The sequence below is a fragment of the Leuresthes tenuis genome, unplaced genomic scaffold (assembly GCF_036924035.1).
Source record: "Leuresthes tenuis unplaced genomic scaffold, fLeuTen1.0.hap1 SCAF_9, whole genome shotgun sequence".
Lineage (NCBI taxonomy): Eukaryota > Metazoa > Chordata > Actinopteri > Atheriniformes > Atherinopsidae > Leuresthes > Leuresthes tenuis.
Window position 1 is genome coordinate 28,701,633 of NW_027325363.1, and position 25,001 is coordinate 28,726,633.

General features: G+C 42.4%; 3 non-coding genes and 2 pseudogenes across 3 annotated transcripts; all 5 read right to left on the minus strand.

Annotated features, from left to right (window-relative positions):
* Positions 1 to 7,419: 7,419 nt before the first annotated feature.
* Positions 7,420 to 7,586, minus strand: LOC140314820 (U2 spliceosomal RNA; annotated as a pseudogene).
* A 6,460-nt stretch (positions 7,587 to 14,046) lies between these two features.
* LOC140314839 (U2 spliceosomal RNA) lies at positions 14,047 to 14,257 on the minus strand (annotated as a pseudogene).
* A 2,517-nt stretch (positions 14,258 to 16,774) lies between these two features.
* LOC140314921 (U2 spliceosomal RNA) lies at positions 16,775 to 16,962 on the minus strand. Its single transcript, XR_011917246.1, has one exon. It is a non-coding gene; the product is annotated as a U2 spliceosomal RNA (small nuclear RNA).
* Positions 16,963 to 17,237: 275 nt separating this feature from the next.
* LOC140314869 (U5 spliceosomal RNA) lies at positions 17,238 to 17,351 on the minus strand. Its single transcript, XR_011917198.1, has one exon. It is a non-coding gene; the product is annotated as a U5 spliceosomal RNA (small nuclear RNA).
* A 411-nt stretch (positions 17,352 to 17,762) lies between these two features.
* On the minus strand, positions 17,763 to 17,952 carry LOC140314904 (U2 spliceosomal RNA). The gene has a single exon (XR_011917231.1). It is a non-coding gene; the product is annotated as a U2 spliceosomal RNA (small nuclear RNA).
* Between the last annotated feature and the right edge of the window lie 7,049 nt (positions 17,953 to 25,001).

Sequence of the window (25,001 nt, forward strand, 5' to 3'; positions counted from 1 at the left end):
AAAAATTTTCTTTCATGTTTTCTAGCAATTATTGATGGACATTGAGACCTTCTTGCAGCTGAACACCTCTGCTCCCGCTTTTGATGGTGTATAGTCGGGCTTTCGAGCCTTTTCTTCCCCGGTTTTTACAAATTATGGTTGGACATTTAGACCTTCTTGCAGCCGAAAACCTCCGTTCCCTCTTTTGATCATACATTGTCCGGCATTCGCACCTTTTCTTACCCGCTTTTTGCAAACCATGGTCGGACTTTCACACCTTTTAGTAGCCAAACAACTCCGCTCCCGCTATTGATTGTGTACAGTCGGGTATTTTAACGTTTTCTTACCCGCTTTTTACCAATTATGGTCGGACATTCACACCTTCTTACAGCGGAACACCTCCGCTCCCTGTTTTGATCATTTATGGTCTGGCAATACTACCTTTTCTTACCCATTTTTGAGTAATTATGGCTGGACATTCACAGCTTCTTGCAGCCGAACACCTCTTCTCCTGCTTTTGATGATGAATGGTCCGGCATTCTTACCTTTTCTAACACATTTTTCAGCAATTATTGTCGGTCATTCACACCTTTCTCATCAGCTTTTTGCAAATTATGATCTGACATTCACACCTACTTGCAGCTGAACACCTCAGCTTCCGCTTTTGATGGTGTATATTTTGGCATTCGAACCTTTTCTTACCCGGTTTTTACAAACCATGGTCGGACTTTCACACCTTCTTTTAGCCGAACAACTCCGCTCCCGCTATTGATTGTGTAGAGTCGGGTATTTTAACCTTTTCTTACCCGCTTTTTACCAACTATGGTCGGACATTCACACCTTCTTGCAGCGAAACACCTCCGCTCCCTCTTTTGATTGTGTATGTTCGGTCATTCGAACCTTTTCTTACCCGCCTTTTACAAACTATGGTCGGACATTCAAACCTTCTTGTGGCCGAACACTTCCACTTCTGCTTTTGATGATGTATAGTTGGGCATTCACACCTTTTCTTACCCATTTTTCAGTAATTATTGGTGGACATTCAGACCTTCTTGCAGCTGAACACCTCCGCTCCCGCTTTTGATGGTGTATAGTCGGGCTTTCGAGGCTTTTCTTCAACGGTGTTTACAAATTATGGTTGGAAATTCAGACCTTGCAGCCGAACAACTCCGCTCCCTCTTTTGATCATACATTGTCGGGTATTCGCACCTTGTCTTACCCGCGTTTTACAAACCATGGTCGGACTTTCACACCTTCTTGTAGCCGAACAACTCCGCTCCCGCTATTGATTGTGTACAGTCGGGTTTTTTAACCTTTTCTTACCCGCTTTTTACCAACTATGGTCGGACATTCGCAGCATCTTACAGCGGAACACCTCCGCTCCCTCTTTTGATGGTGTATGTTCGGGCATTCGAAGTTTTTCTTACCCACTTTTTACAAACTATGGTCGGACATTCAAACCTTCTTGTAGCAGAACACATCCACTTCTTCTTTTGATGATGTATGGTTGGGCATTCGCACCTTTTGTTACCCATTTTTCAGGAATTATTGGTGGACATTCACACCTACTTGCAGTCGAACAGCTCTGCTCCCACTTTTGATTATGTTTGGTTGGATATTCGAACCTTTTCTTAACTGCTTTTTACAAACTTTGGTCGGATGTTCACACCTTCTTGCAGCCGAACACCTCCGCTTCCTCTTTCGATGGTATATATTCGGGCATTCGCACCTTTTCTTACCCGCTTTTTACAAACTATGGTCGGACATTCAAACCTTTCAATTCAATTCAATTCAATTTTATTTATATAGCGCCAGATTACAACAATTGTCATCTCAAGGCACTTAAGTAATATAGTCCAATTCAAGCCAATTGGAATTCAATTCATTGTAATCATAATCCAATTAATTCATATAGAGCTAATTAAAAAAATTAATATCCTAGCTAAGGAAACCAACAGATTGCACCGAAATGTGTCTTCAGTCCAATCTCCCGTCCTGAGCGTGCCTGTGGCAACTGTGGAAAGGAACGACTCCCTTTTAACAGGAAGAAACCTCTGGCAGAACCAGACTCAGGAAGGGTGGCCATCCGCCTCGACCAGCTGGGGTTTGAGAAGACAGAAAAGAGGGAAAAGAGGGGGGAAAAACACCATAACGCCATTCAAAGGATATCTGTTGGAACAGGGAAACATAGGTTAATAACCACAATAATGTCACATGTACATAAAATCAATTTTGAAATTAAACAGGGGGAAAAAGAGAGCAAAGTGAGGAAAGGTGTGACAGATGAGGTCCCCCAGCAGTCTAAGCCTATAGCAGCTTAACTATGGGATGTTTCAGGATTACCTGAGCCATCCCTAACTATAAGCTTTATCGAAAAGAAAAGTTTTAAGCCTAATCTTAAAAGTGGAAAGGGTGTCTGCTTCCCGGACATTTACTGGCAGCTTATTCCACAAGAGAGGGGCCTGATAACTGAAGGCTCTACCTCCCATTCTACTTTTAGAAACTCTGGGAACAACAAGTAAACCTGCAGTTTGGGAGCGAAGTGCTCTGTTAGGAAAATATTGTACAATGAGATCTTTAAGATATGATGGAGTTCGGTCAGTAAGAGCTTTATATGTGAGGAGAAGAATCTTAAATTCTATTCTGAATTTAACAGGGAGCCAATGAAGAGAAGCTAAAACTGGAGAAACATGATCTCTCCTGTTAGTTCTCATCAGAACTCTGGCTGCAGCATTTTGGATCAGCTGGAGGCTTTTCAGAGAATATGTGGGACAGCCCAATAATAAGGAATTACAGTAGTCCAATCTTGAAGTAACAAATGCATGAACTAGTTTCTCTGCATCACCTTGAGACAGGATGTTCCTGATTTTGGCAATATTACGAAGGTGAAAGAAGGCAGTCCTAGAAACCAGTTTTATATGTGCGTCAAATGATAAATTCTGGTCAAAAATAACTCCAAGGTTCCTCACTGTAGAACTAGAAGCCAAGGAAATACCATCTAGAGTAACTATATAACTAGACAATTTCTCCCTGAAGCGCTCAGGTCCAAAGAGAACAACTTCAGTTTTGTCTGAATTTAAAAGCAGACAGTTCTGAGTCATCCAGGTCTTTATGTCTTTAAGACAGGCTTGTAGCCTGACCAACCTGTAGGTTTCATCTGGTTTCATAGATAAGTACAGCTGAGTATCATCAGCATAACAATGGAAATTTATGCCATGCTGTCTGATAATGTTACCTAATGGAAGCATGTATAAAGTAAAAAGAATCGGTCCAAGCACAGAACCCTGAGGAACTCCATGACTTACTCCAACGTGTGAGGAAGATTCCTCATTTACAAGAACAAACTGGAATCTATCAGATAAATATGACTTAAACCAGCCTAATGCAGTTCCTTTAATCCCAATAACATGTTCAAGTCTCTGTAACAGAATGCTGTGATCGATCGTATCAAATGCAGCACTGAGATCCAACAGGACAAGCACAGAAACAAGTCCGCTATCAGAAGCTAACAGGAGATCATTGGTAACTTTCACCAGTGCCGTTTCTGTGCTATGATGCACTCTGAATCCTGACTGAAACTCTTCAAACAGATTATTTCTATGTAAATGATCACAAAGTTGAACTGCAACTATTTTTTCAAGAACTTTGGACAAAAAAGGGAGATTGGATATAGGTCGATAATTAGCCAACACTTCTGAATCAAGAGTAGGTTTTTTAAGTAAAGGTTTAATTACAGCAACCTTAAAAGTCTGAGGTACATATCCTATCAACAAAGACCGATTGATCAAATCCAATATGGAAGTGTCAATTAAGGGGAAAACCTCCTTGAACAGTCTGGTTGGGATTGGGTCTAACATACAATTTGATGGTTTAGAAGAGACTATTGCTGTTGTTAGCTCAGAAAGATCAACTGGACAGAAGCTGTCTAAATACAATTCAGGTTCTAAAGATACTTCTAAAGCTGCTCTACTTGATGATACATCAGTGATAATAATGGGAAGGATTCCATTAATCTTCTCTCTGATAGAAACAATTTTATTGATGAAGAATCTCATGAAATCATCACTGCTGAGAGTTAAAGGAATACATGGCTCAACAGAGCTCGGAGTCTTTGTCAGTCTGGCAACAGTGCTGAAAAGAAACCTGGGATTATTCTTATTCTCTTCTATCAATAATGAATAATACGCAGTTCTAGCTTTACGAAGTGCTTTCTTATACGTTATTAAACTATCTTTCCAGACTAATTGAGACTCTTCTAAATTAGAGGAACGCCACTGTCTCTCCAGCTTTCTTGCAGTCTGCTTTAACGCACGCAGCTGTGAATTATACCAAGGAGCCAACCTCTTCTGACTGATTACCTTCCTTTTCAGAGGGGCAACATTGTCCAGTGTTGTACGCATTGAAGCTGTAGTGCTGTCAACAAGAGAGTCAAGTTCTACTGGAGTAAAATTTAGGTAGCCATCCTGTGTCATATCAGCACATGGCAGTGAAGAAAAGGATGATGAAATCAACTCTTTAAATCTGGTTACAGCATTCTCTGACAGACACCTTCTATATGTAGAATTCTTCTCAGAAACCGTGTAGTCAAGTAATGTAAATTCAAAAGTTATTAAAAAATGGTCAGACAAGACAGGGTTATGAGGGAACACTGTTAACTGTTCACTCTCAATGCCATAAGTCAGCACAAGGTCAAGGGTATGATTAAGGCAGTGAGTAGGTCTGTGAACACTTTGAGAAAATCCAATAGAGTCTAATATAGAATTAAAGTTAATATTTAGGCTGTCATTTTCAACATCTACATGAATATTAAAGTCACCCACTACAATGACTTTATCTGTACTCAGCACTAACTGGGATAAAAACTCTGAGAATTCAGACAGAAACTCAGAATAAGGGCCAGGTGGACGATACACAACAACAAACACAAGAGGTTTTTGTGATTTCCACTTTGGGTGGGAAAAACTGAGAATCAGAGATTCAAAAGAGCTAAAACTAATCTTGGGTCTAGGACTGATTAGTAACCCTGATCTGAAGATAGCTGCCACTCCTCCTCCTCTACCTGTGGTTCTAGGAACATGAACATTTAAATAGTCAGAGGGAGTTGATTCATTAATGCTAACATGATCCTCCTGCTGCAGCCAGGTTTCTGTAAGACAAAATATATCAATATGATGATCACAAATCAAATCATTCACTAACAGAGACTTCAAAGGGAGAGATCTAATATTCAGCAAACCACATTTAATAGTTTGATGTTTTTGTTCAGTTAAAGTTTTTGTTTTAAATTTTTTTTGCACAAGAGGATTTGCTCCTTTTGTGTTTTTTGATTGAGGGGGGGGCAGCATCAGGTGGGAAGCCGCAGAGAAGTGTGTAAGACTACAACTCTGCATCCTGGTCTCAACCCTGGGATGTCATGTTTTTGGGTGACTAATAAATTCGTCCATATTTCTAGAAATGAGAGCCGCTCCTTCCAAAGTGGGATGGATGCCGTCTCTCCTCATCAGACCAGGTTTTCTCCAGAAAAACCTTGTAGCCGAAAACCTCCACTCCCTCTTTTGATCATACTTTGTCGGGCATTCGCACCTTTTCTTACCCGCTTTTTACAAACTATGCTCGGACATTCAAACCTTCTTGTAGCCAAACACATCCACTCCTGCTTTTGTTGATGTATGGTTGGGCATTCGAACCTACTTGTTGCCCGCTTTTCATTAATTATGGGTGGACATTCACACCTTGTCGCAGCCAAACACTTCCGCTCCCTGTTTTGATCATGTATGGTTGGACATTCGCACCTTTTCTCACCCGCTTTTTGCAAACTATGGTCGGTCATTCACAGCTTCCTCTCCACCATACTTGTATGGTGGGATATTCACACCCACTTGCATCCGAAGATCTCCGCCCCCACTTTTGTTGATATTTAGTCGGTCATTCACACCTTACCCGTTTTCTTGCCGCCAAACACCTCTGATCTCACTTTTGATGATGTAAGATTGGGCATTCAGACCTTGCTTTTCCTGCTTTTCACCAACTATAGATGGACATTCACACCTTCTTGCAGCCGAACACTTCCGCTCCACCTTTTAGGTTTCTATCACACCTTTTTTTTCACCGCATTTTATAGATTATGGTCGGAAATTCTCAACCACTCATCCGAAGACCTCTCCTCCCGCTTTTGTTAATATATTTGAACTTTAGTCAGACATTCACACCTACTTGCAGCCGAACACCACCTCTCTAGCTTTTGATGATGTATGGTCCGGCATTCTTACCGTTTCTAACACATTTTTCAGCAATTATGGTAGGACATTCACACCTTCTTGCAGCTGAACACCTCCTCTCCCACTTATGATCATGTGCGGATTGATTTTCGAAAATTTTCTTTCATGTTTTCTAGCAATTAATGATGGACATTTAGACCTTCTTGCAGCTGAACACCTCCGCTCCCGCTTTTGATCATACATTGTCAGGCATTCGCACCTTGTCTTACCCGCTTTTTACAAACTTTAGTCAAACATTCACACCTTTTTGCAGCCGAACACAGTTTTTTGCAGCCGAATTTGGGCATTCGAACCTTTTCATACCCACTTTTTACCAAATATGGTCGGACATTCACACAGTCTTACAGCGGAACACCTCCGCTCCCTCTTTTGATGGTGTATGTTCGGGCATTCGAACCTTTTCTTACCCGCTTTTTACAAACTATGCTCAGACATACAAACCTTCTTGTAGCCGAACACATCCACTCCTGCTTTTGATGATGTATGGTTGGGCATTCGAACCTACTTGTTGCCCGCTTTTCATTAATTATGGGTGGACATTCACACCTTGTCGCAGCCAAACACCTCCGCTCCCTGTTTTGATCATGTATGGTTGGACATTCGCACCTTTTCTCACCCGCTTTTTGCAAACTATGGTCGGCCATTCACAGCTTCCTCTCCACCATACTTGTATGGTGGGATATTCACACCCACTTGCATCCGAAGACCTCCGCCCTCACTTTTGTTGATATTTAGTCGGTCATTCGCACCTTACCCGCTTTTGGCAAACTATCGCCTTCTTGCAGCCAAAAACCTCTGATCTCGCTTTTGATGATGTAAGGTTGGGCATTCAGACCTTGCTTCACCTGCTTTTCACCAAATATAGTCGGACATTCACACCTTCTTGCAGCCGAACACTTCCGCTCCACCTTTTAGTTTTCTCTGGGGCATTCACACCTTTTTTTTCAACGCATTTTATAAAAACACCACAGGAACACCGTATTGAGGCTTTGTTCTGACCGCTCATTCGGTTCGCGTTTCTTTCAAGCAATTCTCCTGGTTAGCCCGCACTCGGCTCGCTCCCAGAGCCGTGTTAAAGTCTACTTCGCATTCACTCTCTTTTCTCAGCAGACTAAAAGAAACTTCCATCCTGCACCACTGTTTGCTTTTTCACAAGAGCAGAGGAGAGCGCACCGTTCCCAGCGGCACTGCAGTACCGGGTCGATGCTTGGAGTGAACGGAGCAAGCTCCTTTTTCAAATCCTATTGATAAAAATCCATTTAATATGTAGTCCTTGCATAGACATATCACATACTACACTTGATCTTAGCCAAAAGGCCGAGAAGCGATATCTGTCCACTGGTTCACGTCCGAGGGCCCTTCCTGGCACAATGCGCACTTGTAGCGGTGTTCTTTTTATGGCCATAGTGTCACTTTGCACCTCCACCCACCCGCTGCACTGAGCACTCTTCAACCCTTTTAAATGGTATAACTTTACACTACCGCATGCTCCAGCGAGCACCATTCAAGCAACAACTTTGCACTCCAGCTTTGAACATCGGCACAGTCGCAACAAGTAAGGCGACTCTACTCAGAGAAGTCACTCTGCACAGTAACAAGATTTCTTTTGCACAGACAGAAAGGGCTTCATCCACAAAGGTAAAGCCTGCCAAAAATAGAAACAACTCATTAGTGCTGCTCAACATTGTACTTTGCAGTAAAAGAAAGAGCAAATCTAAAGTTTCAGGAATCCGAGAATAAGCTTACTTTCTTCTTTCTTCTTCACGATTTTGGATTTTGCTATAAAATGAATTCCTTCACTCAAACTAAATTAAAACTGCTAAACCGCTAATCTGTTAAATGCAAGGCAGATGTCAAATTCACCGAAATAGGATCTAAGGGTATTTGGCCAATCGAGCTGTAGCAGCTTCGGTAAAAGAGTATAAGTTGAAGAGTTTGTGAATAAAGGTGTGCGCACACATAGTGAGTTGTAGGAAAATAGGCAGGGAGCAATGCCGGCTGGGGTATATGTTCTTGTATGTTGTCTGACTGTTTGATTTGAATATGTTGTGTAAGTGTCCTGTTGAATGTTACATGTTTGGGCTTTGACACGCTTCACTGTGGTTGTTAACTGTGTGGTGTGTCCTGAAATGTTATATGTTTGGGCTGTGTGACATGCTTAATGCTTTTCAGTAGCAACCCACTTATTCATATATAGCAACTGACAACATAAGAAGTCCGGACATCTTTGATAGTAGTTGTAGAAGTATCCTTATTGATAATAGATAAACTAATTCATAGTGATAGAACAGTAGATGAACAGGTGCCTGCACATGTCTCATGAAAATAAAATGGGTGTATGATTGCTGACGGCAGAGCAATACTGCCAAACTTATGAGTTCTTGTGGCAAACTTGATTCAGTGTCTTGACGTGTATACGCTGTTTCGCTGACTTGTCACAAGAAACAAAGTGTGTTTGATAAGATCCGACCATTTTATTATGGGAGGATCAGTATGTATGGATTCTGATGTGACTGATAAACCCATTCGTATCTTAAGCATAATCAAATACGTGAGACAACGCCCTGGCACACAATCAAAAAAAAAAAAAGAGAGAGCGGTTTTGTGTCCCCACAGTCCATAATGTAGAAAAGAGAGAAAAAAGCCTTTCTGATTTGGTGTGTGTGCTCACAGTGCAGAGTGTAGAGAAAAGAGAGAAAAGAAAGCCGTTTTGGTGTCACGGGAGTTGTGACTTAAACACACACATTTCTGAATTGAGAAAGGAAATTATTTTAGAGGAAGCACTAGAGTTTAGATCCCACATTTGTTGATAGGCATTCATTTAATTTTTCTTTTAATCAGTTTTAAAGTGAATACTAACTGAGAAATGAAAAAGGTGAAGAGTTTAGAAGCTTGGTTCAAGAGCAAAACTTGGTTTATGATCAGCTGAGTCTCTAAACAGAACAGCAAAGGGCTTCATCGAACATTTAAAAAAGATTCAGATTGTTAGAATATCCAGAATTTATAGAAATGGTGGTGATTACTCTTATTTTCTAGAATGGAAATAACTGCACCATGTCTGTTTTATGAATTTAAGGGGCTAAAAAGTTTTGTTCTCGTTTTTCTATGATTAACCGAATGTATGTGAGAGTCCAAACAGACAGAAGGGTTACGGCCGAGCGCTGGACCTTCCAAAAAAGATGAGACAGGCTGGACCCGTGCCATACTAGTTAAGACCTGCCTGTGGATAACAGGTTCTTTAAACTCTCACAAACTCACACACGTTCGCACACATACACCCATACACACACACATTCTTGAACTTGCTGCAAGATTAAACCTTTGCATTAACTGACTCCAGCAACTCTGAGTCTCATTGAGAGACTTTTCTCAACAATTGGGTCCTCAAACCAGATCTCAACGTTTTTTCCGCTGTCCAGGGTCGGAGCTGAAACCGTGCACGGGGGAGTCCAGTACTCCTAATGAAAGACCCCCTGCTGAATTGCGGTAATTAGGGGCCAGTGTCCACTGAAAGGGGGAAAAAGGGACGAGATCGTACTTTTGAATCAATGGCCAGAAGCCATTGGCAGTGCAGGCATCAACAATAATGGTGTTATTTCACCCATTAACACTTAAGGTACCTCATGCAGTGGCTGTGATATGGTTACTTAACAAAATATCTTTACCAGACATCTCTCCTACATAACAGTTCTTCTTTCACAGCCACACCTTGTTGTCGAGAGATGTGCTACACTTAATCCATCCACACTGCTACCTACCCCACAGATGGAAAGCCTCATGATTGCATGTCAGAAATAACCATCAGTGTTTTACCCAGGCCAGACTTAACTGATATACGTTATGAAAATGCAGAAATAACTATATTTATTCAACAGGTCAAGCAAAAAACCCTGATGGCACAAATGCTACAGGATTTACAGTAGTAACAAAAACTGAAGTTTTCTTAAAACAACCACTACCAAAAAATTACTCTGTTCAAGCGGTCGAATTGGTAGCTTTAACTGAAGCTTGTAAATTAAATAACAAAAAGGTTGTTAACGTTTACACTGACAGTCAGTATGCTAAGTGTGACCAAATTTCATCTGCAGAGGCAAAAGTTTGCAAAGCATGGAGATCTGTGAGGGAGTCTTCTGCCTGCAAAGAGAGGGAAGCGAAAACAGGAAAAGATTTAGCTGCTTGCTTAGCTGCAGCATCAGCTCTGGCATTGCCACAAGCAACAGGATCGTCTGAGTTAGTGTGAGCCGCACACTTACAGACCGAGATTGCTGTAGGCAAAAGGATCGCATCAAGAAGATCAGAAACCTGCTTGGAGTTCAGAATAGTTTTACCATCTGATTTAAGGAAATGCCTGTGTTTCCACAGCGCACCAAAGTCATGAACAACACCAAAAGCATATCTGGAATCTGTGTAAATAGTGACTTACCAGCTGCCAACTTACAAGCTTCAGTAAGTGCAATAAGCTCAGTAGTTTGAGCAGAGAAATGTTTAGGAAGAGAACCAGACAACAAAGTGTCATGTGAAGAACATACTGCAAACCAAACACAGTTAGTACCTGTGGCTGGATCACGCAAAGCTGATCCATCTACAAAAAGAATCATGTCAGAGTTTGGAAGAGGAGTCTCTAAAAGATCAGGTCGGGGTGTACAAACTTGTTCCAAAACAGCTTCACAGTCATGAGGCTCCCCATCCTCAGGAGTTGGAAGCAAAGTAGCAGGATTCAGAACAGTACAACGTTTAACAGTGACATTTGGCATATCACAGAGGTGTATCTGAGCCAACGAGCAGTTGAAAGATGTGAAGTTTTCTGCTCGAGAAGAATAATGGCAACAGCATGAGGAACCAAAACAGTCAAATTAGCGTAGCCCACAATATCTTGGGAGGCCAGGACAGCTTTCTCTGCAGCTGCAACAGCACGAAGACAACCAGGCAGGCCTGCAGCCACAGAGTCCAGTTTTGCTGAGAAATGAGCCACTGGCCTTTGCCTGCCCCATGTTCCTGCATAAGAACAGATGTCATACAACCATGCTTCTCATCAACTGCCTGTATGAAAGGTTTATGAGGATCTGGAATGCCAAGTGTTGGTGCTGTTTGAAGAGCCAGCTTAAGCTGACTAAAGGCTGATTCAGCCTCAGGAGTCCATGGAACACGATCAGCTGACTGGAGGCCTTTACCATGGATAAGAGCACCTAAGAGAGCTTCGAGAAAAGAGTAGTTAGGAATAAAGTTCCTGCAGTAAGATGTTATACCTAAGAATGACATAAGCTGTTTTTTAGTAACCGGTTTAGGAATGATCTGAACTGCAGCAACACGTTTAGGAGAAAGTGAGCGCCCATCCTTAGAAATCACATGACCCAAAAAGGTGACTTCGTCCTGTACAAACTGTAAATTAGAAAGGCTGGCTTTATGGCCATAAGAAGGAAGATGTTTCAACAGATTCACTGTCTTTTTCACACTGTTGTTTAGATGGACTACATAAAAGGATGTCATCCACATACTGCAAAAGAGCGGAGCCTGTGGTTGATTGAAGTTAATCCAGACTAGCTTTGAGGGCAGCATTGTAAATAGTGGGACTTTCACAGTACCCCTGGCATAACCGGGTAAAAGTCCAAGATCTCCCTTCAAACTAAAAAGCAAACCAAAATGGGCTATCAGGGTGCACTGGCGACAAGTCAACCACTGAGAAAAACTGTGCATCTGATGTAATTTGAGACAAAATAGTGTGTGGGTTGGGCACAGTAGGAGCATGTGGCTGAACTGCAGCATTCACCGCTTGGAGGTCCTGTACAAAACGCCATTCATCTGGCTGGCCAGCATCTTTAATCTTTTTAACAGGAAACAATGGAGTAAGCACAGGTGAATTTTCAAAAGGAACAATAACGCCTGTTTTCTGAAAAGATTGAAAAACAGGTTTAATCCCTTTAATTGCTTCAGGCTTAAAAGGGTATTGTTTTTTACATGGACAAAAGTCTGATTTAGGGGTGACAATTACTGGTTCACAGCCTTTTATCAACCCCACATCATATTTGCTCTTAGCCCAAAGATCATTGGGCACTTCAGCCAACATGGGTATCGAAGACAAATCTGTTTCAGATTAAAAACATGCTTCAAAATGTGATTCTGTGGTAGGAATTAATTCCACAGTTCTTTGACAATGCATTGTACTCAAAAATATTTTTTTGTATGCTGACAATCGTTCAGAAAACATCAAATTTGGATCAGCAGGTGAAACGGTCCAATCCGTTTCTTTCTGACATGTAGCAACAAACTCTCCCACACCTTGTCAATGCCAGTGTGTAGGTTTGGCCAAGGAAATGTGAGGGCGAGTACCACAAACATTAAAAAAATCGAATTGCTCTGGAGTGAGCGACACAGCCAATAAAGTAGGCGCACATATTTTTTCACTTCTTCTCATAGTCATTGTCAGGCCCCAAAGAAATGTGTGATGTGCAGTGCAAATCAGCAGGTTGCATGAAATCAGAAAGGGGTGAAACTAACGCTTTTGCTTCTTCCACTAGTTGTTGTGAAAAAGGAGAGCTGGGAAGTTTCCACTCATAAGCATATGTAAGTGCAGATGAATCAAACTGCACTGCTGTGAAAACTTTGTCAGGCTGTAACATAACGTTAATACCCTCTGGTGTAGAAGTTAAAATAATGCCTAATTTACACATGAGATCACAGCCCATTAGGTTAATGGGACACAACTCTGATAACAAAAATGAGTGTTTGAAGGAGAGCCCATCGGGAGTGACACACGCAATGGGCGATGTCATTTTCTCCTTCACAACCTGGCCTGATGCAGACATAGAGTAAACGTGGTTTCCACTTAACTTTGGAGGACAATCAAACTCCCCTGACGTCACTACTGATGAACATAAGTTCCTATATTCTGAGAGAAATATCTTTGCTCTAGGACGGAAATAGCATGCAAAACTTTACTACGTGAATCACAGTCGGCAAGCGTTTCTTCACTACACAGAGCAGGAAAAATGTGTGAGTGTGTTTGTGCTATCACCCATTAGTGGAGGCTCCGCTGCCGCGTGACGTCCAGAACCTGCCTCCCACCCTCAGTCAGCCTTTGGCCAAATTTCATCACTTTTCAGCTGTGGACAGTCCTTCTTCCAGTGTCCAGTCTGGCCACAGTAAAAACAAATATTCGGATCATAGCTCTGGCGTGGCCCATTTCGACCTCCTCTCTCACACGTCCACGTCTTCGACTTCGGCCTCGTGCTCTGTTTACACCAACTGCGTAATACATGGTCATGGCTGCCAAATGCAGCTCCTTTTCACACTTGTCCCTTTTGGTTGTCTTACGCGTCTCAACTTGGTTCTGAGCATGGCGAGCATATCGGCGAACGTCAGCCAAACGAGGACCCTCATACCATCCCACGTAAATGTTCTTTACTTCAGTGGCGACATCTGGCATGAGGCCTTTAATTATTGCATCGCAAACTGTGGCCTTCTCTCAGCCAAACACCTCTGATCTCGCTTTTCATGATGTAAGGTTGGGCATGCAGACCTTGCTTCACCTGCTTTTCACTAAATATAGTCGGACATTCACACCTTCTTGCAGCCGAACACTTCCGCTCCACCTTTTAGTGTTCTATCACACCTTTTTTTTCACCGCATTTTATAGATAATGGTTGGAAATTCTAAACCACTTCTCCTGGTTAGCCCGCACTCGGCTCGCTCCCAGAGCCGTGTTAAAGTCTGCTTCGCATTCACTCTCTTTTCTCAGCAGATTAAAGAAACTTCCATCCTGCACCGCTGTTTGCTTTTTCACAAGAGCAGAGGAGAGCGCACCGTTCCCAGCGGCACTGCAGTACCGGGTCGATGCTTGGAGTGAACGGAGCAAGCTCCTTTTTCAACTCCTATTGATAAAAATCCATTTAATATGTAGTCCTTGCATAGACATATCACATATTAAACTGATAAGTACAGATTTTTTTTTTTTTTTTTTTTTTTTTTTTTTTTTTTTTTATTACAAAACTTCCAAGAAACATTTAGAACAACATGACAAAACAGTCAAAGTAATGCTTTACATGTCCGACACAAAAACCATACAAACATAAGAAACAACCACAAAGAAACACTACCCGCTCATGAAAATAAAGTCTTCCATCGCTCTCTTGCAGCGTGATACCCGTACTTTTCCTCCTCCATTCTTCTCATGCATCCAATCTCTGCCCTCACCCTTGCCACCACCCTTCCCACCTGCCAGTCCACATTGTTTTTAATCAACGCCGTCCTTGCATCCCACAGCGCCACCTTTCCCATAGACAGAACCAACCATAACAGAAAACCCTCCCTACCTTTCCCCCTTAAACCCAAGCCCAGCATTATCATGTCATACTTTAAAGACCCCAATCTTGGAAAAAAAAGAACCAACTCAACCCACACTTTTGTTGCAAACCCACATTCCCAAAACACATGCTCAATTGTCTCATCAGCCCCACACCCCTCCCTTGGGCACAAACTCCCCCGTGTCAACCCGTGTCTATTTAAAACTTCCCTGACTGGCAACCTCCTGTGTAAGGCGAGCCAATTTATATCCCTCGCCCTGTTTGTGAGACCTTTCTGCTGTGTGAAAACCCACCCTTGTTGCCCCACCCCATACACCCCCACCAGCCCCCTTTTTTCCACCAGAGCCCTGTACAGGCGCCGGTGACTGAAGCACAGGTCCCCCTCCTGACACTCTGGGTGCTTTTTCCCCCAGCATACCACCTGCCTATAATACGGGGGTAAGACATCCCCCTTTGGCCTTCTATTGTCCCAGGACACCAATCTCCTGAAGGGGAATGACAACCAAAACAGCAAAAGTGCCTGAAAATGATGGCCACTTGTCTGTTGCACAGACCTGCACAAAAAGGAAAAGAAAACCACATCCAACTTAAGTGGGATGTCCGGCACACCCCTCCCTCCCATCCGAACTTCCTGGTACATCCACTCCCTTCTCACATATTCATACCCCCCCCATACAAAGGAAAAAACATCTCTCATGAAACTTCTCCTATATTGAGGAGGTAAAGGAAAAACATACGCTAGGTATACCAAAAATGGCAAAATATCAGCCTTCAAAACCAGCACTCTACCACTTAAGGAAAGTTGCCGGGATTTCCACAGCCCCATCCGCGAACGGGCTGCAGCCAGACGCCTTCCCCAATTTAATTCTGCACTCCCTTCTCCCTGAAACTCTACCCCCAGGACTCTCACTGGGCCCTGGCACTGGGGCAGACCAGCTAGGCCTCCCACCCTACCAGCCCATGGTCCAAAAAACTTAATGGTGGACTTCCCTAAGTTCACCTTGGCCCCCGACACTATTGAAAAACTCTCCACCACTTCCAACAGCCGTGTGACCGACCTCTCTGTTGTCAAAAAAAAGGTCATGTCATCCGCATACTGCATCACTGTCAACTTGTCCGGACCTGCTCCAGGAAGGTGCAGACCCACCACACCCGGGTCCCCCCGCACCACCGAACCCAGCGGCTCCATGTAAGCCACAAAGAGCAGCGGGGAGAGTGGGCATCCCTGCCTCACCCCAGTTCTCTGTGCCACCACTGTACCCAAGTGCCCGTTCACCATAACTCTGCTCCCCACCCCCTTGTACATGATCTCCAACCACTCTATAAAACGGGGCCCAAATCCCATCCTCTCCAAAACTGCAAAAAGAAACCTGTGGTTCACCCTGTCAAACGCTTTCTCCATATCTAACCCCACCAAACTCATATTGATCCCCCGCTCCTCCACCCAATGAATACAGTCCCTCACCAATCCCAGATTCCACTGTATTAGCCTTCCCTCCACCCCACACGTCTGATCCTCATGGATTACATGAGGTAGAGCCTTCCGAAGACGACCAACTAGGACTCGAGCCACAATTTTGTAGTCCACACAGAGCAACGTGATCGGCCTATAGCTTTCCATTCGCTCCCTGTTTTGATCATGTATGGTTGGACATTCGCACCTTTTCTCACCCGCTTTTTGCAAACTATGGTCGGCCATTCACAGCTTCCTCTCCACCATACTTGTATGGTGGGATATTCACACCCACTTGCATCCGAAGACCTCCGCCCCCACTTTTGTTGATATTTAGCCGATCATTCGCACCTTACCCGCTTTTGGCAAACTATGGCCTTCTTGCAGCCAAAAACCTCTGATCTCGCTTTTGATGATGTAAGGTTGGGCATTCAGACCTTGCTTCACCTGCTTTTCACCAAATATAGTCGGACATTCACACCTTCTTGCAGCCGAACACTTCCGCTCCACCTTTTAGTTTTCTATGGGGCATTCACACCTTTTTTTACACCGCATTTTATAAAAACACCACAGGAACACCGTATTGAGGCTTTGTTCTGACCGCTCATTCGGTGTCGCGTTTCTTTCAAGCAATTCTCCTGGTTAGCCCGCACTCGGCTCGCTCCCAGAGCCGTGTTAAAGTCTGCTTCGCATTCACTCTCTTTTCTCAGCAGATTAAAGAAACTTCCATCCTGCACCGCTGTTTGCTTTTTCACAAGAGCAGAGGAGAGCGCACCGTTCCCAGCGGCACTGCAGTACCGGGTCGATGCTTGGAGTGAACGGAGCAAGCTCCTTTTTCAACTCCTATTGATAAAAATCCATTTAATATGTAGTCCTTGCATAGACATATCACATATTAAACTGATAAGTACAGATACTACACTTGATCTTAGCCAAAAGGCCGAGAAGCGATAACTGTCCACTGGTTCACGTCCGAGGGCCCTTCCTGGCACAATGCGCACTTGTAGCGGTGTTCGTTTTATGGCCATAGTGTCACTTTGCACCTCCGCCCACCCGCTGCACTGAGCACTCTTCAACCCTTTTAAATGGTATAACTTTACACTACCGCACGCTCCAGCGAGCACCATTCAAGCAACATCGGCACAGTCGCAACAAGTAAGGCGACTCTACTCAGAGAAGTCACTCTGCACAGTAACAAGATTTCTTTTGCACAGACAGAAAGGGCTTCACCCGCAAAGGTAAAGCCTGCCAAAAATAGAAACAATTCATTAGTGCTGCTCTCCACGGAAGTCTTTAGTAAAAGGCGAAAGACTTGTACATTATGAAGAGAAACCAGTGTATGATTATCCATCACTGCGGGAGCAGGGCATCAGGCTAGTTGGCATAGCCACCTTCCCCATGGTGAGCTTTGCTTGGTTGAGACGCTTGCTCCCCCCCCTTGCTCCTCGGCTGACCAAGTAGGAACAATCGGGCCCTATTCGATGGCTGCCTTGTCTTTTACTCTGTGCAAAAGACAAGGCAGCCACAAACAACACGGGAACACCGTATTGAGGCTTTGATCTGACTGCTCATTCGGTGTCGCGTTTCTTTCAAGCAATTCTCCCGGTTAGCCCGCACTCGGCTCGCTCCCAGAGCCGTGTTAAAGTCTGCTTCGCATTCACTCTCTTTTATCAGCAGATTAAAAGAAAGTTTCATCTTAGGCTCCCTGAAACTTCCATCCTGCACCGCTGTTTGCTTTTTCACAAGAGCAGAGGAGAGCGCACCGTTCCCAGCGGCACTGCAGTACCGGGTCGATGCTTGGAGTGAACGGAGCAAGCTCCTTTTTCAACTCCTATTGATAAAAATCCATTTAATATGTAGTCTCGCATAGAGGACATATCAGACATTAAACTGATAAGAACAGATACTACACTTGATCTTAGCCAAAAGGCCGAGAAGCGATAACTGTCCACTGGTTCACGTCCGAGGGCCCTTCCTGGCACAATGCGCACTTGTAGCGGTGTTCTTTTTATGGCCATAGTGTCACTTTGCACCTCCGCCCACCCGCTGCACTGAGCACTCTTCAGCCCTTTTAAATGGTATAACTTTACACTACCACACGCTCCAGCGAGCACCATTCAAGCAACAACTTTGCACTCCAGCTTCGAACATCGGCACAGTCGCAACAAGTAAGGCGACTCTAGTCAGAGAAGTCACTCTGCACAGTAACAAGATTTCTTTTGCACAGACAGAAAGGGCTTCATCCGCAAAGGTAAAGCCTGCCAAAAATAGAAACAACTCATTAGTGCTGCTCAACGTTGTACTTTGCAGTAAAAGAAAGAGCAAATCTAAAGTTTCAGGAATCCGAGAATAAGCTTACTTTCATGAGTTCTTCACGATTTCGGATTTTGCTATAAAATGAATTCCTTCACTCAAACTAAATTAAAACTGCTAAACCGCTAATCTGTTACATACAAGGCAGATGTCAAATTCACCGAAATAGGATCTAAGGGTATTTGGCCAATCGAGCTGTAGCAGCTTCGGTAAAAGAGTATAAGTTGAAGAGTTTGTGAATAAAGGTGTGCGCACACATAGTGAGTTGTAGGAAAATAGGCAGGGAGCAATGCCGGCTGGGGTATATGTTCTTGTATGTTGTCTGACTGTTTGATTTGAATGTGTTGTGTAAGTGTCCTGAAATGTTATATGTTTGGGCTGTGTGACATGCTTAATGCTTTTCAGTAGCAACCCACTTATTCATATATAGCAACTGACAACATAAGAAGTCCGGACATACTTTGATAGTAGTTGTAGAAGTATCCTTATTGATAATAGATAAACTAATTCATAGTGATAGAACAGTAGATGAACAGGTGCCTGCACATGTCTCATGAAAATAAAATGGGTGTATGATTGCTGACGGCAGAGCAATACTGCCAAACTTATGAGTTCTTGTGGCAAACTTGATTCAGTGTCTTGACGTGTATACGCTGTTTCGCTGACTTGTCACAAGAAACAAAGTGTGTTTGATAAGATCCGACCATTTTATTACGGGAGGATCAGTATGTATGGATTCTGATGTGACTGATAAACCCATTCGTATCTTAAGCATAATCTAATACGTGAGACAACGCCCTGGCACACAATCAAAAAAAAAAAGAGAGAGAGCGGTTTTGTGTCCCCACAGTCCATAATGTAGAAAAGAGAGAAAAAAGCCTTTCTGATTTGGTGTGTGTGCTCACAGTGCACAGTGTAGAGAAAAGAGAGAAAAGAAAGCTGTTTTGGTGTCACGGGTGTTGTGACTTACACACACACATTTCTGAATTGAGAAAGGAAATTATTTTAGAGAAAGCACTAGAGTTTAGATCCCACATTTGTTGATAGGCATTCATTTAATTTTTCTTTTAATCAGTTTTAAAGTGAATACTAACTGAGAAATGAAAAAGGTGAAGAGTTTAGAAGCTTGGTTCAAGAGCAAAACTTGGTTTATGATCAGCTGAGTCTCTAAACAGAACAGCAAAGGGCTTCATCGAACATTTAAAAAAGATTCAGATTGTTAGAATATCCAGAATTTATAGGAATGGTGGTGATTACTCTTATTTTCTAGAATGGAAATAACTGCACCATGTCTGTTTTATGAATTTAAGGGGCTAAAAAGTTTTGTTCTCGTTTTTCTATGATTAACCGAATGTATGTGAGAGTCCAAACAGACAGAAGGGTTACGGCCGAGCGCTGGACCTTCCAAAAAAGATGAGACAGGCTGGACCTGTGCCATACTAGTTAAGACCTGCCTGTGGATAACAGGTTCATTAAACTCTCACATACACAAACTCACACACGTTCGCACACATACACCCATTCACACACACATTCTTGAACTTGCTGCAAGATTAAACATTTGCATTAACTGACTCCAGCAACTCTGAGTCTCATTGAGAGACTTTTCTCAACAATTGGGTCCTCAAACCAGATCTCAACGTTTTTTCCGCTTTCCAGGGTCGGAGCTGAAACCGTGCACGGGGGAGTCCAGTACTCCTAATGAAAGACCCCCTGCTGAATTGCGGTAATTAGGGGCAAGTGTCCACTGAAAGGGGGAAACAGGGACGAGATCGTACTTTTGAATCAATGGCCAGAAGCCATTGGCAGTGCAGGCATCAACAATAATGGTGTTATTTCACCCATTAACACTTAAGGTACCTCATGCAGTGGCTGTGATATGGTTACTTAACAAAATATCTTTACCAGACATCTCTCCTACATAACAGTTCTTCTTTCACAGCCACACCTTGTTGTCGAGAGATGTGCTACACTTAATCCATCCACACTGCTACCTACCCCACAGATGGAAAGCCTCATGATTGCATGTCAGAAATAACCATCAGTGTTTTACCCAGGCCAGACTTAACTGATATACGTTATGAAAATGCAGAAATAACTATATTTATTCAACAGGTCAAGCAAAAAACCCTGATGGCACAAATGCTACAGGATTTGCAGTAGTAACAGAAACTGAAGTTTTCTTAAAACACCAACTACCAAAAAATTACTCTGTTCAAGCAGTCGAATTGGTAGCTTTAACTGAAGCTTGTAAATTAAATAACAAAAAGGTTGTTAACGTTTACACTGACAGTCAGTATGCCTTCTCAACTGTACATGTGTTAACACAGCATTGGAAAAACAGGTATGTTGACATCCACAGCTAAATGTATAAACTACAAATATTTTAGCATTATTAGATGTTATTCAATTGCCATCTACAATAGACTCGTATGAATGACCGGAAGGAAAACCATACTGCCAAAGAATTTGTTTAAATATGCTGCAGTATTGAGCCACGGACCATGTCATGTCTCAACAGGAGGGATGGAAGCAATAATGAACAAGGTTTTTACAGCATATGGTTTTACTAATTATTGAATTTTTTTTTTAGAATAAATAAATGAATAAAGTTTTGTCTAGCAGGTCAAATATGTGCAAAATACATTCCACAGGGCAATCTAAGACCAAAACGAAGATAATTCCCTAAGCCAGTGTATCTTTTTCAACATATTTGTTTGTATTTCATTATTTCATTATTGTGTAGATTTCATTGAACTAAATTAATGTTAAGGGAAACGATTCTGCTCAGTGACAACAGAGGTTTTTACCAAATGGTCTGAAATATTTCCATGTGCACAAGCAGATGCACTCTCAGTAGCAAAATCACGCGTAAAATAACTCATTTCTAGATTTGAAATTCCTGAAAAGATCTTCAGTGATAATTTGACACACTTTGTAAACTATGTCATCTCACTGATGGCAAAGAACTTAAAATAGATCTTAGAAACCACTGTGATATAGAAGGTTTCGCTAACACATTGGAATTGTTTTACTATTTACATATGCATGTGCAGTGAAGAATTGCTTGCTGCTGATAAATGCAAAGAAGAACAGCTTACACATAGATGCTCACATATAGGCTGCTGAATGCAATGAAGACCTGCTTATCCAGTAAAGTTCAATGTCAATGTGTAATATTCAATTAGGATTTGCAAAACAGTGAAGTTAAACAATGAATGGGTCCATAGTCGGTATGAGAAGACTACAGGAATATTTACCTGGGTGTACGTTCAAACAGAGATGAGAAAATTGCGATAAATTATTGTTTGTTTGTTTGTTAGTATGTATATGAATGTTATGTGTATAAACTGTGTTGAGTTGTAGTTACTCAGTAGTGTCTCAGTGAAACAACCGACGGGGGAAGCCTTGCGGTGACAACAAAAGCAGTGTTTTACTGATCAGTCAAGTTGCTCCAGTGTACTCCATACAAACTGGTTGGCTACTGAAGGGATAGAAAATGGGGAATACTTGTTTTAAAGCAAACAAGGAATTAGATGGGAAAAATACATGTTTTAACGGGACCCAGACAATATTATATAGATGTCGCCACTGAAGTAAAGAACATTTACGTGGGATGGTGTGAGGGTCCTCGTTTGGCTGACGTTCGCCGATATGCTCGCCATGCTCAGAACCAAGTTGAGACGCGTAAGACAACCAAAAGGGACAAGTGTGAAAAGGAGCTGCATGTGGCAACCATGACCATGTATTACGCAGTTGGTGTAAACAGAGGACGAGGCCGAAGTCGAAGACGTGGACGTGTGGGAGAGGAGCCACGCCAGAGCTATGATCCGAATATTTGTTTTTACTGTGGCCAGACTGGACACTGGAAGAAGGACTGTCCACAGCTAAAAAGTGATGAAATTGGGCAAAAGGCTGACTGAGGGTGGGAGGCAGGTTCTGGACGTCACGCGGCAGCGGAGCCTCCACTAATGGGTGATAGCACAAACACACTCACACATTTTTCCTGCTCTGTGTAGTGAAGCAACGCTTGCCGACTGTGATTCACGTAGTAAAGTTTTGCATGCTATTTCCGTCCTAGAGCAAAGATATTTCTCTCAGAATATAGGAACTTATGTTCATCAGTAGTGACGTCAGGGGAGTTTGATTGTCCTCCAAAGTTAAGTGGAAACCACGTTTACTGTATGTCTGCATCAGGCCAGGTTGTGAAGGAGAAAATGACAATGCCCATTGCGTGTTGTCACTCCCGATGAGCTCTCCTTCAAACACTCATTTTTGTTATCAGAGTTGTGTCCCATTAACCTGATGGGCTGTGATCTCATGTGTAAATTAGGCATTATTTTAACTTCTACACCAGAGGGTGTTAAGGTTATGTTACAGCCTGACAAAGTTTTCACAGCAGTGCAGTTTGATTCATCGGCACTTACATATGCTTATGAGTGGAAACTTCCCAGCTCTCCTTTTTCACAACAACTAGTGGAAGAAGCAAAAGCGTTAGTTTCACCCCTTTCTGATTTCATGCAACCTACTGATTTGCACTGCACATCACACATTTCTTTGGGGCCTGACAATGACTATGAGAAGAAGTGAAAAAATATGTGCGCCTACTTTATTGGCTGTGTCGCTCACTCCAGAGCACTTCGATTTTTTTAATGTTTGTGGTACTCGCCCTCACATTTCCTTGGCCAAACGTACACACTGGCAGTGACAAGGTGTGGGAGAGTTTGTTGCTACATGTCAGAAATAAATGGAGTGGACTGTTTCACCTGCTGATCCAAATTTGATGTTTTCTGAACGATTGTCAGCATACAAAAAAACATTTTTGAGTACAATACATTGTCAAAGAACTGTGGACTTAATTCCTACCACAGAATCACATTTTGAAGCATGTTTTTTATCTGAAACAGATTTGTCTTCGATACCCATGTTGGCTGAAGTGCCCAATGATCTTTGGGCTAAGAGCAAATATGATGTGGGGTTGATAAAAGGCTGTGAACCAGTAATTGTCACCCCTAAATCAGACTTTTGTCCATGTAAAAAACAATACCCTTTTAAGCCTGAAGCAATTAAAGGGATTAAACCTGTTTTTCAATCTTTTCAGAAAACAGGCGTTATTGTTCCTTTTGAAAATTCACCTGTGCTTACTCCATTGTTTCCTGTTAAAAAGATTAAAGATGCTGGCCAGCCAGATGAATGGCGTTTTGTACAGGACCTCCAAGCGGTGAATGCTGCAGTTCAGCCACATGCTCCTACTGTGCCCAACCCACACACTATTTTGTCTCAAATTACATCAGATGCACAGTTTTTCTCAGTGGTTGACTTGTCGCCAGTGCACCCTGATAGCCCATTTTGGTTTGCTTTTTAGTTTGAAGGGAGATCTTGGACTTTTACCCGGTTATGCCAGGGGTACTGTGAAAGTCCCACTATTTACAATGCTGCCCTCAAAGCTAGTCTGGATTAACTTCAATCAACCACAGGCTCTGCTATTTTGCAGTATGTGGATGACATCATTTTATGTAGTCCATCTAAACAACAGTGTGAAAAAGACCAAATGACTCAAATAACTTTTTTGCTTTCAAAATTTTTCCTCTAGTGACGCTGACTTAGAGAGGGATGAAGATAATCATGTTTAATTGTTCATGTTTTGATTGTTTATCATTGGACCCTTTATTACTATGATGCCTGCATTTTAAACTCACGTTGTGTGCAAATGCAGGCTGATGTTTTACAGATAAAGTTATTATTTTCCTTGTTTCTTTTGGGTTGATTAATATAATGGTATTATTATAATCAAAAGGGAGGAATGTAATGGAAAATAATTCTTATATGCATTGTATTGAGTGTTACTGTGTATAACCTGCAAATGACCGAGCTGCAAGGTACCACCCTGCCCTGTTTTCTTAAATTCCTCTTTACAATGGTGGGCTTGTTATAATGAGATAGCTGCACTTTAGGGGGGACAGGGTTAGGCTGGTATTTACGAGTGTGTCTGGGTAACCTCAACTGATGGTTGGGGAGGAAAGTTAGAAGAACAATCAATTATACCCAAAAACAGATGACGTGATGAGCGGGCAATATAACTGTGTGTTTTTGCTTCAGTGGTCAGAGCAACTCTGTATTCTGTACTGTGTTGTTCTCTCTTGCAAGATATTATTATTAAAGTCTCTTATCTCCTCACAAGAAAATAACTGACTCCCCAAATGCAAGTGTCAGGACAAATGATCAAACTTCTCCAAGCTTCAGTCTGCAGAGAAGTACAAGACAGGGTTGCTCACTTTCTCCCTCACTTTTTGCTATTTTCATCAAACCTTTAGCAGCTGCTATCAGACAAGATAGAAATATTAAAGACATCCAACCCCAAAATATTGAGCATAAAATAAGTCTTTATGCTGATGATGTATTACTTTTCCTTCAGAACTCACAGACGTCTCTCACTCACGATCACACTCATAAATAAATTCTCAGCACTTTCTGACTACTCTATCAATTGGTCTAAGACCACAGTTCTGCCCATTAACTGTAGGGTCCAGAATATACCTGCGATCACTTTACAGTCAGGAAATATTAGATATTTAGGCATAAACATTTCCTCCAGGCTCTCAGAGCTAACAAAGCTAATTTATGTGCAATTATTAAAGACAGTAGAGGACAATCTCTCTCGTTGGAAGTCCTTACCTA